Genomic DNA, 16,083 nt, shown 5'->3' on the forward strand with positions numbered 1-16,083 from the left:
CGCACACACACTATCTTTATTAAAAAATGGCTCTTGTGGACGTCCTACAGGTTCCCTCAAGAGTAGAGGTTTCCCCTCTACATCTTATAATTGTCTCAGTATGTACTGTCTTGCCATATGGATTTGACTCTTTTGCATTTGTAACTACAATGTACTCACGATGCTTACCATATGCATTTTGACTTGGCCTGCGTGCCATACCTTGGTACCCTGTTATCCCCTGTTACGTATTAAAAACTAATAAAAATATAAATAAAATAAAAAAAGTTACCTCCTGAGAGAAACCTGCAGTTCCCATCACCAAAGTGCAGAGCAGAGCAGAAGTGTAGCCAGCCAACCTGAGGGCTGAAGGGCAGAGGACCTACTTAATGCAAGGATATACATATATACCTGAGGAAGTTTTTCTACCAAGGATAAAGCCAGCATTAGGGCATACGGGCCTTGGGATCAAGACAGACAGGAGTTCTGAGGAATAGTGCACTGGATTTCTGAGGAAAAGTGCAGCCTGATCTGTAAGTGTTTTAACCCTCTGAGTATCTTGCAAGAACATTGTGCCTGCCATTTGTAAAAGCCTGATTATTATTGCTACTGCCATGTTGAACTGAACCTAGACTGTACAAAGTTAACTGTTTCCTGTAAAAGAGGTTTTGGTTCACTGCAACATTGTGTTCCTTAATTATTCCTCTCATAAATCGGTGTTCCACCATTACAGGCACTGTCACAAATCTTAAAGGGATCTTGCCACCGGCACATTAAACTCCTGCAACATCCAGGGCACCTCATCTACCATTAGGCCAGGTCCCTATACACAGAGAGTGCCCCAGAGGTCCCCTGTGCCAGCCTGTCCATCACTGCTGTATGCCTGCCCAGGGTCTTTCAAGAAACTGTGAGTAACACAGAGCAACCCTCGTTTGCCTAAGTAACCGTGACCTCACCACCGCAATACCCTGCAGGGCTGCGTACTGCATATGTTGGAGGGGCTGGGGAATATAGAGATGTTATTTACTTGGGACTGTGTGCTAGAGGAGCTGACAGTAGTCGAGAGATGGTATTTACACAGAACTATTTTTGGAGGATGTTGGGTGAGGGAGGGATGTTATTTACATGGGACTGTATGTTGGAGGCGGCTGAAGGCAGGGGAGCGATGTTTTAAAAAAATGGCTGACTGATGGCTGTTTAAGTCATGGCTGTCACATGGCCATTTTTACATCAAATTAAAGGGGCTATTCATGTGTTGTTGTTTTTTTACAACCAGTGAATAGCAGCCTTCAAAAATAGGAAATCCTATTTTTGGCGTTGAAATCAATAGGACCATTTTTAACGGCCATTTGGACAGGATTGCACCTGACTAATGGCCAATAAAAACAGGTACACTGAGGGGAAAAAAATTGCATTTCAGGGGTTGACAGTAAAAAACAAACAATATTCCCCTCAACTACTTGGACACATGGGTACATTCACTCCTCACTGGATGCAGCAGGACCTGATCTTCCAGTGTAATGAAATGACATGATGACACTGTGTGTATCAGGTCCTACTGCCTCTAGTGAGGAGTTGTTAAGGTGAGTATTAACAATCCTCACATACAGCTAACCAGAGCCAAGCCCTGTAATTACATCAAATCAGTAAGCATTTCTTTTAACCTCTTGATAGTCAGCTGTCCCTCATTCTCTTCTAGACTGGTACCAGCTAGAAATATGGGCTTTGTATTGTCTGAAAGATGACATTCCAAGAATGACATATATCTGTTCAGTACAGTGGAAGATATCAATAACAGAAATCGGGATGCTGTGAATGAAGCTGAAAGTAAAAGTAAAAGCAGATTTTCCTCACGATTATTCCCGACTTTATTTCTAACAGTGATTTCTCCTCTGTTGCTTGGACTAGAGCTGTCATCCTGGTCTTGTATGAAAGCCTGGACTGCATATTTCTAGCTGCTACCATTGAGAAGATATAACCATCTAAAGCAGCCCTCCACTGTCTGCCCCAGCCCAGCTTCAGGCTGTTAGGGCTGAGCTCCTCCTACCCGAGCTCAAGCATCTCTTGTTATAATACTGAGAAGACGGACTGCACATGGTAACGCTGTGAGATGAGAGCTGATGAATAGGAAAGTAGCATGCATTTGTGGGAGTTATTAGCAGGTAACTGAAAATGATCACATTTTATTTTTAAAGCACAAAAGCACTTCTACAGCAGGGTGTACTATACCATTAGGGAATAGAAAAATGAAACGGCAGTTACACTTTAAAGGGTTTCTGTCACCTAAAAAATGGGTATTAATCTGGTGACTTTAGCGAGTGTGAAAGTAGCCTTATTTACATGGAACTGTTGGAGGGGGCTGGAGAGAGGGTGTGATGTTATTTACACTGGATTGTATATTGGTGGTGATGGGGAATTATTTCTAGGGGCACTATAGGGGCATTATAAATAGTGGGGGCACTACAGTGAGAGCATTATAATGGTAAGGGGCGTTATAAATCATTGGGGTGCTACAGAGCACTGTGGCAACACATGGAAGTCACCATAAAGTGGCATGAGAAAACTGGGCTACTCATTTATTGTTAGAGCATGATGCAGCAAGCGCTGCATCTCTAACCGGCCCGCACACCCTCTCCAGTCAAATTCAATATTGTCTATTGCTCCTGATGCTCCTCCCCCTACTACTTCTCGTCACTTGTATTGACAGCAATCGATCACCGTGGAGATGGCAAAAAGACAAGAGTATGTGTGCACTCATCCCATGACACAGAAACTGAATGTGCACCTGATCAACTAATGTGCAACTGGCAACTAAGCCAGTTCTACTTTACAGCAGTTTTGATAAATCTCGCCCACTGTAAACTTCTAATTGTTGTGGTATTGTGGACAGTGTGGGAAGACATGTTTATCCCACCCAGATACCTCAGCTGGGTGAGATAACTAAAATCTGGAGGATCTACCAGACCACACCCTTCCGGCACAGGTATTCCCTTTCACCTGAGATGATCGCAGGTGAGGCCTGCTCTAATCAAGGAGGCATAAAACTAACCCTATGTGTGTTAAGCCTCATGCAGACATCCGTGGAACACGGTCTGTGAGATACCGGACTGGAATTGCTGGAGCGCACGGCGTCATAGCAACCAATGATCCCGTGCGCTCCTGCAATGCCAGTCCAGTATCTCACGAATCGTGTTCAACGGACATCTGCATGAGGCTTTAGTCTGGGGAGAGAGTGATTTGGAACAGAGACCTGCAGAGGCTCTGAGTGGTCTCAGCCAGGAGATTAAGGGGCCAGAAAGCTACGTGAGAGCCCGAAGTTTGGGGGATCCAGTGACGCCTGTGGAGCGATGGTCGCACGGCCAGAGTCAGGAGGACTACCGGGCCATAATCCCCCAAAAGGTACTGGAGAAGTCAGTCTGAAGGCTGCTGGACTGTTTGGGCTGAGAAAGCCGCATCTGATCACGTGTGTGAACTGTGTTCTTTAGAGGCGAATGAAGTCAGGGAATGAATTATGTATTAGGTAGTGCCTAGACGGGCAGGCGTTATTTTGGTTGCTGTACTTTGCTAAAGTGCTAGAAAATAAAGCATTGTTTGGACTTCAATCCGCTTGTCTGAAAGAAATCTGTGATTGAGACCCCTGAGAGAGAGCGATCCCTTACAGTGTACATAGCATTGTGTGTCGTCACACTGTACTAATCTGTGTGGGACAAGTCAGCGCTCACTGTGCGGACTGCACACAATACTGTATTCAGAAGAGAGTGCAGGTTGTGAGAGCGTCAGTAATGAGATCTATATCAGGCTTATAATGCCATGGTTCTGACTGTAGATCGCTGCACTAACGTTATCAGCAGAAATATCTATTGTGTCTACAAAAAATTTCTACAGAATGGAAAGTGAGAAATAGATCTGCTGCTTACAGGCTGCAGCATACTGTAAGACTCACAATGTTGTGGATTGGAATGAAATCTTACTACCAAGTCACTTGCAAGTTCCAGCAGCCTATATGTAAGTAGCTGAGCTATGTAACAGGATGTGGGGGCGGGGCAGCAGAGCTGAGCTTTGTAACTGGATGTGCGGGCGGGGCATCAGAGCTGTGCTGGATAACAGGATGTGGGGGCGGGGCATCAGAGCTGTGCTGTGTAACAGGATGTGGAGGCGGGGCATAAGAGCTGTGCTGTGTGCCAGGATGTGGGGGCAGGGCAGCAGAGATGAGCTTTGTAACTGGATGTGGGGGTGGGGCATCAGAGCTGTGCTGTGTAACTGGATGTGGGGGCGGGGCATCAGAGCTGTGCTGGTGCATGTGAAATCAACAGGAGCAGCCATAGATTCTCACAGGAGATGACAACAGTCAGCAAAACTCATATCAGAGCATTTCTGAGAGCATGTGAAGCAAAGCTGATACCAGTAAACAAACAAGTGCAATTTTACTATGTGCTGCATTAGTAAGATATGGGGTTATTGATTTTTAGTGCACAAAGGTGTCCATAGCCTTTAATTATCGCAGGTAGGCACCAAGTATGCTGAGTAAGACAATAATTTATTATTTTATAGATTTCTAGCTTAATTTTGCTGTTATATAAATTATGGTTTCAATCCTGTGTGTTGTAGTATTGTGCCTCACTGTCCTGAGTAATATGTCCTCCTATTTAGGGTGTGATATCCTCCTTTTTTCAGATTATGAAAGTGGCCACCCTAGGACTAAATGCAGCAGGGGGCCGGGGCCTGGAACAAATATCCTACAGTTGCACTGGTTGACAGACTCCTGTCCTGAGTCCCGCACTGGATTAGTAAGTGTCAGGACTCAGGAGTAGGGATGAGCGAACTCGAACTGTATAGTTCGGGTTCGTACCGAATTTTGGGGTGTCCGTGACACGGACCCGAACCCGGACATTTTCGTAAAAGTCCGGGTTCGGGTTCGGTGTTCGTCGCTTTCTTCGCGCTTTTGTGACGCTTTCTTGGCGCTTTTTGAAAGGCTGCAAAGCAGCCAATCAACAAGCGTCATACTACTTGCCCCAAGAGGCCATCACAGCCATGCCTACTATTGGCATGGCTGTGATTGGCCAGAGCACCATGTGACCCAGCCTCTATTTAAGCTGGAGTCACATAGCGCCGCCCGTCACTCTGCTCTGATTAGCGTAGGGAGAGGTTGCGGCTGCGACAGTAGGGCGAGATTAGGCAGATTAACTCCTCCAAAGGACTTGATTAACTGATCGATCTGCAGCTGTGGATCATTGAGCTGCTGATCCTCAATTGCTCACTGTTTTTAGGCTGCACAGACCGTTTGTCAGTCACATTTTTCTGGGGTGATCGGCGGCCATTTTGTGTCTTGTGGTGCGCCAGCACAAGCTGCGACCAAGTGCATTTAACCCTCAATGGTGTGGTTGTTTTTTGGCTAAAGCCTACATCAGGGTGAAGCTGTCACACCAAGTGCATTTAACCAGCAATAGTCTGTTCATTTTTTGGCCATATACAAAATCAGGGGCAAGCTGCGCCTGTCACCAAGTGCATTTAACCCTCAATGGTGTGGTTGTTTTTTGGCTAAAGCCTACATCAGGGTGAAGCTGTCACACCAAGTGCATTTAACCAGCAATAGTCTGTTCATTTTTTGGCCATATACTAAATCAGGGGCAAGCTGCGCCTGTCACCAAGTGCATTTAACCCTCAATGGTGTGGTTGTTTTTTGGCTAAAGCCTACATCAGGGTGAAGCTGTCACACCAAGTGCATTTAACCAGCAATAGTCTGTTTATTTTTTGGCCATATCCCAGTCTAATTCTGTCACTAAATCCATACCGGTCACCCAGCGCCTAAATACTAGGCCTCAAATTTATATCCAGCTAAATCTGTCCCTAGTGCTGTAGCTGGGCGAGTTATTTAGTGTCCGTTCAAGCACATTTCTTGTTCTGGGTTGAAATACAATTCCCAATTTAGCAATTTCATAATTTAGTGGTTTCTGCTATATCAGAGCTATTTGAAATCTATCCCTAAAAGGGTATATAATATCCAAGGTGCACATTGGGTCATTCAGAATAACTTCACACACACCCGCTACTGTGTATTTCCAAGTCTAATTCTGGCACTAAACCCATACCTGTCACCCAGCGCCTAAATACTAGGCCTCAAATTTATATCCCGCTAAATCTGTCCTTAGTGCTGTAGCTGGGCGAGTTATTTAGTGTCCGTTCAAGCACATTTCTTGTTCTGGGTTGAAATACAATTCCCAATTTAGCAATTTCATAATTTAGTGGTTTCTGCTATATCAGAGCTATTTGAAATCTATCCCTAAAAGGGTATATAATATTCAAGGTGCACATTGGGTCATTCAGAATAACTTCACACACACCCGCTACTGTGTATTTCCAAGTCTAATTCTGGCACTAAACCCATACCTGTCACCCAGCGCCTAAATACTAGGCCTCAAATTTATATCCCGCTAAATCTGTCCTTAGTGCTGTAGCTGGGCGAGTTATTTAGTGTCCGTTCAAGCACATTTCTTGTTCTGGGTTGAAATACAATTCCCAATTTAGCAATTTCATAATTTAGTGGTTTCTGCTATATCAGAGCTATTTGAAATCTATCCCTAAAAGGGTATATAATATTCAAGGTGCACATTGGGTCATTCAGAATAACTTCACACACACCCGCTACTGTGTATTTCCAAGTCTAATTCTGGCACTAAACCCATACCTGTCACCCAGCGCCTAAATACTAGGCCTCAAATTTATATCCCGCTAAATCTGTCCTTAGTGCTGTAGCTGGGCGAGTTATTTAGTGTCCGTTCAAGCACATTTCTTGTTCTGGGTTGAAATACAATTCCCAATTTAGCAATTTCATAATTTAGTGGTTTCTGCTATATCAGAGCTATTTGAAATCTATCCCTAAAAGGGTATATAATATTCAAGGTGCACATAGGGTCATTCAGAATAACTTCACACACACGCTTCTGTGCATTTCCAAGTCTAATTCTGTCACTAAATCCATACCGGTCACCCAGCGCCTAAATACTAGGCCTCAAATTTATATCCAGCTAAATCTGTCCCTAGTGCTGTAGCTGGGCGAGTTATTTAGTGTCCGTTCAAGCACATTTCTTGTTCTGGGTTGAAGTACAATTCCCAATTTAGCAATTTCATAATTTAGTGGTTTCTGCTATATCAGAGCTATTTGAAATCTATCCCTAAAAGGGTATATAATATTCAAGGTGCACATTGGGTCATTCAGAATAACTTCACACACACCCGCTACTGTGTATTTCCAAGTCTAATTCTGTCACTAAACCCATACCTGTCACGCAGCGCCTAAATACTAGGCCTCAAATTTATATCCAGCTAAATCTGTCCCTAGTGCTGTAGCTGGGCGAGTTATTTAGTGTCCGTTCAAGCACATTTCTTGTTCTGGGTTGAAATACAATTCCCAATTTAGCAATTTCATAATTTAGTGGTTTCTGCTATATCAGAGCTATTTGAAATCTATCCCTAAAAGGGTATATAATATTCAAGGTGCACATTGGGTCATTCAGAATAACTTCACACACACCCGCTACTGTGTATTTCCAAGTCTAATTCTGGCACTAAACCCATACCTGTCACCCAGCGCCTAAATACTAGGCCTCAAATTTATATCCCGCTAAATCTGTCCCTAGTGCTGTAGCTGGGCGAGTTATTTAGTGTCCGTTCAAGCACATTTCTTGTTCTGGGTTGAAATACAATTCCCAATTTAGCAATTTCATAATTTAGTGGTTTCTGCTATATCAGAGCTATTTGAAATCTATCCCTAAAAGGGTATATAATATTCAAGGTGCACATTGGGTCATTCAGAATAACTTCACACACACCCGCTACTGTGTATTTCCAAGTCTAATTCTGGCACTAAACCCATACCTGTCACCCAGCGCCTAAATACTAGGCCTCAAATTTATATCCCGCTAAATCTGTCCTTAGTGCTGTAGCTGGGCGAGTTATTTAGTGTCCGTTCAAGCACATTTCTTGTTCTGGGTTGAAATACAATTCCCAATTTAGCAATTTCATAATTTAGTGGTTTCTGCTATATCAGAGCTATTTGAAATCTATCCCTAAAAGGGTATATAATATTCAAGGTGCACATTGGGTCATTCAGAATAACTTCACACACACCCGCTACTGTGTATTTCCAAGTCTAATTCTGGCACTAAACCCATACCTGTCACCCAGCGCCTAAATACTAGGCCTCAAATTTATATCCCGCTAAATCTGTCCTTAGTGCTGTAGCTGGGCGAGTTATTTAGTGTCCGTTCAAGCACATTTCTTGTTCTGGGTTGAAATACAATTCCCAATTTAGCAATTTCATAATTTAGTGGTTTCTGCTATATCAGAGCTATTTGAAATCTATCCCTAAAAGGGTATATAATATTCAAGGTGCACATTGGGTCATTCAGAATAACTTCACACACACCCGCTACTGTGTATTTCCAAGTCTAATTCTGGCACTAAACCCATACCTGTCACCCAGCGCCTAAATACTAGGCCTCAAATTTATATCCCGCTAAATCTGTCCTTAGTGCTGTAGCTGGGCGAGTTATTTAGTGTCCGTTCAAGCACATTTCTTGTTCTGGGTTGAAATACAATTCCCAATTTAGCAATTTCATAATTTAGTGGTTTCTGCTATATCAGAGCTATTTGAAATCTATCCCTAAAAGGGTATATAATATTCAAGGTGCACATTGGGTCATTCAGAATAACTTCACACACACCCGCTACTGTGTATTTCCAAGTCTAATTCTGGCACTAAACCCATACCTGTCACCCAGCGCCTAAATACTAGGCCTCAAATTTATATCCCGCTAAATCTGTCCTTAGTGCTGTAGCTGGGCGAGTTATTTAGTGTCCGTTCAAGCACATTTCTTGTTCTGGGTTGAAATACAATTCCCAATTTAGCAATTTCATAATTTAGTGGTTTCTGCTATATCAGAGCTATTTGAAATCTATCCCTAAAAGGGTATATAATATTCAAGGTGCACATTGGGTCATTCAGAATAACTTCACACACACCCGCTACTGTGTATTTCCAAGTCTAATTCTGGCACTAAACCCATACCTGTCACCCAGCGCCTAAATACTAGGCCTCAAATTTATATCCCGCTAAATCTCTCGTCACCGCTGTCCTGTTGTGGCTGGGAAAGTTATTTAGTGTCCGTCAAAGCACATTTTTTGTTCTGGGTTGAAATACAATTCCCAATTTAGCAATTTCATAATTTAGTCGTTTCTGCTATATCAGAGCTATTTGAAATCTATCCCTAAAAGGGTAGATCATATTGAAGGTGCACATAGGGTCATTCAGAATAACTTCACACACACGCTTCTGTGCATTTCCAAGTCTAATTCTGTCACTAAATCCATACCGGTCACCCAGCGCCTAAATACTAGGCCTCAAATTTATATCCCGCTGAATTTGAATACAATACATTGGGCCAAATAATATATTTGTTGTTGTGGTGAACCATAACAATGAGAAAAACATCTAGTAAGGGACGCGGACGTGGACATGGTCGTGGTGGTGTTAGTGGACCCTCTGGTGCTGGGAGAGGACGTGGCCGTTCTGCCACATCCACACGTCCTAGTGTACCAACTACCTCAGGTCCCAGTAGCCGCCAGAATTTACAGCGATATATGGTGGGGCCCAATGCCGTTCTAAGGATGGTAAGGCCTGAGCAGGTACAGGCATTAGTCAATTGGGTGGCCGACAGTGGATCCAGCACGTTCACATTATCTCCCACCCAGTCTTCTGCAGAAAGCGCACAGATGGCGCCTGAAAACCAACCCCATCAGTCTGTCACATCACCCCCATGCATACCAGGGAAACTGTCTCAGCCTCAAGTTATGCAGCAGTCTCTTATGCTGTTTGAAGACTCCGCTGGCAGGGTTTCCCAAGGGCATCCACCTAGCCCTTCCCCAGCGGTGAAAGACATAGAATGCACTGACGCACAACCACTTATGTTTCCTGATGATGAGGACATGGGAATACCACCTCAGCATGTCTCTGATGATGACGAAACACAGGTGCCAACTGCTGCGTCTTTCTGCAGTGTGCAGACTGAACAGGAGGTCAGGGATCAAGACTGGGTGGAAGACGATGCAGGGGACGATGAGGTCCTAGACCCCACATGGAATGAAGGTCGTGCCACTGACTTTCACAGTTCGGAGGAAGAGGCAGTGGTGAGACCGAGCCAACAGCGTAGCAAAAGAGGGAGCAGTGGGCAAAAGCAGAACACCCGCCGCCAAGAGACTCCGCCTGCTACTGACCGCCGCCATCTGGGACCGAGCACCCCAAAGGCAGCTTCAAGGAGTTCCCTGGCATGGCACTTCTTCAAACAATGTGCTGACGACAAGACCCGAGTGGTTTGCACGCTGTGCCATCAGAGCCTGAAGCGAGGCATTAACGTTCTGAACCTGAGCACAACCTGCATGACCAGGCACCTGCATGCAAAGCATGAACTGCAGTGGAGTAAACACCTTAAAACCAAGGAAGTCACTCAGGCTCCCCCTGCTACCTCTTCTGCTGCTGCCGCCTCGGCCTATTCTGCTGCTGCCGCCTCGGCCTCTTCCTCCGCCTCTGGAGGAACGTTGGCACCTGCCGCCCAGCAAACAGGGGATGTACCACCAACACCACCACCACCACCTCCGTCACCAAGCGTCTCAACCATGTCACACGCCAGCGTTCAGCTCTCCATCTCACAAACATTTGATAGAAAGCGTAAATTCCCACCTAGCCACCCTCGATCCCTGGCCCTGAATGCCAGCATTTCTAAACTACTGGCCTATGAAATGCTGTCATTTAGGCTGGTGGACACAGACAGCTTCAAACAGCTCATGTCGCTTGCTGTCCCACAGTATGTTGTTCCCAGCCGGCACTACTTCTCCAAGAGAGCCGTGCCTTCCCTGCACAACCAAGTATCCGATAAAATCAAGTGTGCACTGCGCAACGCCATCTGTGGCAAGGTCCACCTAACCACAGATACGTGGACCAGTAAGCACGGCCAGGGACGCTATATCTCCCTAACTGCACACTGGGTAAATGTAGTGGCAGCTGGGCCCCAGGCGGAGAGCTGTTTGGCGCACGTCCTTCCGCCGCCAAGGATCGCAGGGCAACATTCTTTGCCTCCTGTTGCCACCTCCTCCTTCTCGGCTTCCTCCTCCTCTTCTTCCACCTGCTCATCCAGTCAGCCACACACCTTCACCACCAACTTCAGCACAGCCCGGGGTAAACGTCAGCAGGCCATTCTGAAACTCATATGTTTGGGGGACAGGCCCCACACCGCACAGGAGTTGTGGCGGGGTATAGAACAACAGACCGACGAGTGGTTGCTGCCGGTGAGCCTCAAGCCCGGCCTGGTGGTGTGTGATAATGGGCGAAATCTCGTTGCAGCTCTGGGACTAGCCAATTTGACGCACATCCCTTGCTTGGCGCATGTGCTGAATTTGGTGGTGCAGAAGTTCATTCACAACTACCCCGACATGTCAGAGCTGCTGCATAAAGTGCGGGCCGTCTGTTCGCGCTTCCGGCGTTCACATCCTGCTGCTGCTCGCCTGTCTGCGCTACAGCGTAACTTCGGCCTTCCCGCTCACCGCCTCATATGCGACGTGCCCACCAGGTGGAACTCCACCTTGCACATGCTGGACAGACTGTGCGAGCAGCAGCAGGCCATAGTGGAGTTTCAGCTGCAGCACGCACGGGTCAGTCGCACTACAGAACAGCACCACTTCACCACCAATGACTGGGCCTCCATGCGAGACCTGTGTGCCCTGTTGCGCTGTTTCGAGTACTCCACCAACATGGCCAGTGGCGATGACACCGTTATCAGCGTTACAATACCACTTCTATGTCTCCTTGAGAAAACACTTAGGGCGATGATGGAAGAGGAGGTGGCCCAGGAGGAGGAGGAGGAGGAGGAGGAAGAGGGGTCATTTTTAGCACTTTCAGGCCAGTCTCTTCGAAGTGACTCAGAGGGAGGTTTTTGGCAACAGCAGAGGCCAGGTACAAATGTGGCCAGCCAGGGCCCACTACTGGAGGACGAGGAGGACGAGGATGAGGAGGAGGTGGAGGAGGATGAGGATGAAGCATGGTCACAGCGGGGTGGCACCCAACGCAGCTCGGGTCCATCACTGGTGCGTGGCTGGGGGGAAAGGCAGGACGATGACGATACGCCTCCCACAGAGGACAGCTTGTCCTTATCCCTGGGCAGCCTGGCACACATGAGCGACTACATGCTGCAGTGCCTGCGCAACGACAGCAGAGTTGCCCACATTTTAACCTGTGCGGACTACTGGGTTGCCACCCTGCTGGATCCACGCTACAAAGACAATGTGCCCACCTTACTTCCTGCACTGGAGCGTGATAGGAAGATGCGCGAGTACAAGCGCACGTTGGTAGACGCGCTACTGAGAGCATTCCCAAATGTCACAGGGGAACAAGTGGAAGCCCAAGGCCAAGGCAGAGGAGGAGCAAGAGGTCGCCAAGGCAGCTGTGTCACGGCCAGCTCCTCTGAGGGCAGGGTTAGCATTGCAGAGATGTGGAAAACTTTTGTCAACACGCCACAGCTAACTGCACCACCACCTGATACGCAACGTGTTAGCAGGAGGCAACATTTCACTAACATGGTGGAACAGTACGTGTGCACACCCCTCCACGTACTGACTGATGGTTCGGCCCCATTCAACTTCTGGGTCTCTAAATTGTCCACGTGGCCAGAGCTAGCCTTTTATGCCTTGGAGGTGCTGGCCTGCCCGGCAGCCAGCGTTTTGTCTGAACGTGTATTCAGCACGGCAGGGGGCGTCATTACAGACAAACGCAGCCGCCTGTCTACAGCCAATGTGGACAAGCTGACGTTCATAAAAATGAACCAGGAATGGATCCCACAGGACCTGTCCGTCCCTTGTCCAGATTAGACATTAACTACCTCCCCATAACCATATATTATTGGACTCCAGGGCACTTCCTCATTCAATCCTATTTTTATTTTCATTTTACCATTATATTGCGATGCTACCCAAAGTTGAATGAACCTCTCCTCTGCCTGTGTGCTAGGCCTAAATATATGCCAATGGACTGTTGCAGTGGTGGCTGACATGAAGCCTGATTCTCTGCTATGACATGCAGACTAATTCTCTGCTGACATGAAGCCAGATTGTCTGTTACGGGACCTCTCTCCTCTGCCTGGGTGCTGGGCCTAAATTTATGACAATGGACTGTTGCAGTGGTGGCTGACGTGAAGTCTCATTCTCTGCTATGACATGCAGACTGATTCTCTGCTGACATGAAGCCAGATTGTCTGTTACGGGACCTCTCTCCTCTGCCTGTGTGCTAGGCCTAAATATATGCCAATGGACTGTTGCAGTGGTGGCTGACGTGAAGCCTGATTCTCTGCTATGACATGCAGACTGATTCTCTGCTGTCATGAAGCCAGATTGTCTGTTACGGGACCTCTCTGCTCTGCCTGTGTGCTAGGCCTAAATATATGCCAATGGACTGTTGCAGTGGTGGGTGACGTGAAGCCTCATTCTCTGCTATGACATGCAGACTGATTCTCTGCTGACATGAAGCCAGATTGTCTGTTACGGGACCTTTCTCCTCTGCCTGGGTTCTGGGCCTAAATTTATGAAAATTGACTCTTACAGTGGTGGGTGACGTGAAGCCTGATTCTCTGCTATGATATGAAGACTGATTCTCTGCTGACATGAAGCCAGATTGTCTGTTACGGGACCTTTCTCCTCTGCCTGGGTTCTGGGCCTAAATTTATGAAAATTGACTCTTACAGTGGTGGGTGACGTGAAGCCTGATTCTCTGCTATGATATGAAGACTGATTCTCTGCTGACATGAAGCCAGATTGTCTGTTACGGGACCTTTCTCCTCTGCCTGGGTTCTGGGCCTAAATTTATGAAAATTGACTCTTACAGTGGTGGGTGACGTGAAGCCTGATTCTCTGCTATGATATGAAGACTGATTCTCTGCTGACATGAAGCCAGATTCTCTGTTACGGGACCTCTCTCCTCTGCCTGGGTGCTGGGCCTAAATTTATGACAATGGACTGTTGCAGTGGTGGCTGACGTGAAGCCTGATTCTCTGCTATGACATGCAGACTGATTCTCTGCTGACATGAAGCCAGATCCTCTGTTACGGGACCTCTCTCCTCTGCCTGTGTGTGTGCTGGGCCTAAATATATGCCAATGGACTGTTGCAGTGGTGGCTGACGTGAAGCCTCATTCTCTGCTATGACATGCAGACTAATTCTCTGCTGACATGAAGACAGATTCTCTGTTACGGGACCTCCCTCCTCTGCCTGGGTGCTGGGCCTAAATATATGCCAATGGACTGTTGCAGTGGTGGCTGACGTGAAGCCTCATTCTCTGCTATGACATGCAGACTAATTCTCTGCTGACATGAAGACAGATTCTCTGTTACGGGACCTCCCTCCTCTGCCTGGGTGCTGGGCCTAAATATATGCCAATGGACTGTTGCAGTGGTGGGTGACGTGAAGCCTCATTCTCTGCTATGACATGCAGACTAATTCTCTGCTGACATGAAGCCAGATTGTCTGTTACGGGACCTCTCTCCTCTGCCTGTGTGTGTGCTGGGCCTAAATATATGCCAATGGACTGTTGCAGTGGTGGCTGACGTGAAGCCTCATTCTCTGCTATGACATGCAGACTAATTCTCTGCTGACATGAAGACAGATTCTCTGTTACGGGACCTCTCTCCTCTGCCTGTGTGTGTGCTGGGCCTAAATATATGCCAATGGACTGTTGCAGTGGTGGCTGACGTGAAGCCTCATTCTCTGCTATGACATGCAGACTAATTCTCTGCTGACATGAAGACAGATTCTCTGTTACGGGACCTCCCTCCTCTGCCTGGGTGCTGGGCCTAAATATATGCCAATGGACTGTTGCAGTGGTGGGTGACGTGAAGCCTGATTCTCTGCTATGACATGCAGACTAATTCTCTGCTGACATGAAGACAGATTCTCTGTTACGGGACCTCTCTCCTCTGCCTGTGTGTGTGCTGGGCCTAAATATATGCCAATGGACTGTTGCAGTGGTGGCTGACGTGAAGCCTCATTCTCTGCTATGACATGCAGACTAATTCTCTGCTGACATGAAGCCAGATTGTCTGTTACGGGACCTCTCTCCTCTGCCTGTGTGTGTGCTGGGCCTAAATATATGCCAATGGACTGTTGCAGTGGTGGCTGACGTGAAGCCTCATTCTCTGCTATGACATGCAGACTAATTCTCTGCTGACATGAAGACAGATTCTCTGTTACGGGACCTCCCTCCTCTGCCTGGGTGCTGGGCCTAAATATATGCCAATGGACTGTTGCAGTGGTGGCTGACGTGAAGCCTCATTCTCTGCTATGACATGCAGACTGATTCTCTGCTGACATGAAGCCAGATCGTCTGTTACGGGACCTCTCTGCTCTGCCTGTGTGCTAGGCCTAAATATATGCCAATGGACTGTTGCAGTGGTGGGTGACGTGAAGCCTCATTCTCTGCTATGACATGCAGACTGATTCTCTGCTGTCATGAAGCCAGATTGTCTGTTACGGGACCTCTCTGCTCTGCCTGTGTGCTAGGCCTAAATATATGCCAATGGACTGTTGCAGTGGTGGGTGACGTGAAGCCTCATTCTCTGCTATGACATGCAGACTGATTCTCTGCTGACATGAAGCCAGATTGTCTGTTACGGGACCTCTCTCCTCTGCCTGTGTGCTAGGCCTAAATATATGCCAATGGACTGTTGCAGTGGTGGCTGACGTGAAGCCTCATTCTCTGCTATGACATGCAGACTAATTCTCTGCTGACATGAAGACAGATTCTCTGTTACGGGACCTCTCTCCTCTGCCTGGGTGCCGGGGCCTAAATATCTGAGAATGGACTGTTCCAGTGGTGGGTGACGGGAAGCCAGATTCTCTGCTATGGAACCTCTCTCCAATTGATTTTGGTTAATTTTTATTTATTTAATTTTTATTTTAATTCATTTCCCTATCCACATTTGTTTGCAGGGGATTTACCTACATGTTGCTGCCTTTTGCAGCCCTCTAGCTCTTTCCTGGGCTGTTTTACAGCCTTTTTAGTGCCGAAAA

The 16,083-nt window shown here is 46.9% G+C and overlaps 1 protein-coding gene across 1 annotated transcript in view; it reads right to left on the reverse strand.

Annotated features, from left to right (window-relative positions):
• The window catches only part of LOC122934243 (cytochrome P450 2C29-like), an 88,315-nt gene that overhangs the window by 49,928 nt on the left and 22,304 nt on the right, over positions 1–16,083 (reverse strand). The gene's annotated exons all lie outside the window — the stretch shown is intronic.

Source organism: Bufo gargarizans, chromosome 4, assembly GCF_014858855.1.
Source record: "Bufo gargarizans isolate SCDJY-AF-19 chromosome 4, ASM1485885v1, whole genome shotgun sequence".
NCBI lineage: Eukaryota > Metazoa > Chordata > Amphibia > Anura > Bufonidae > Bufo > Bufo gargarizans.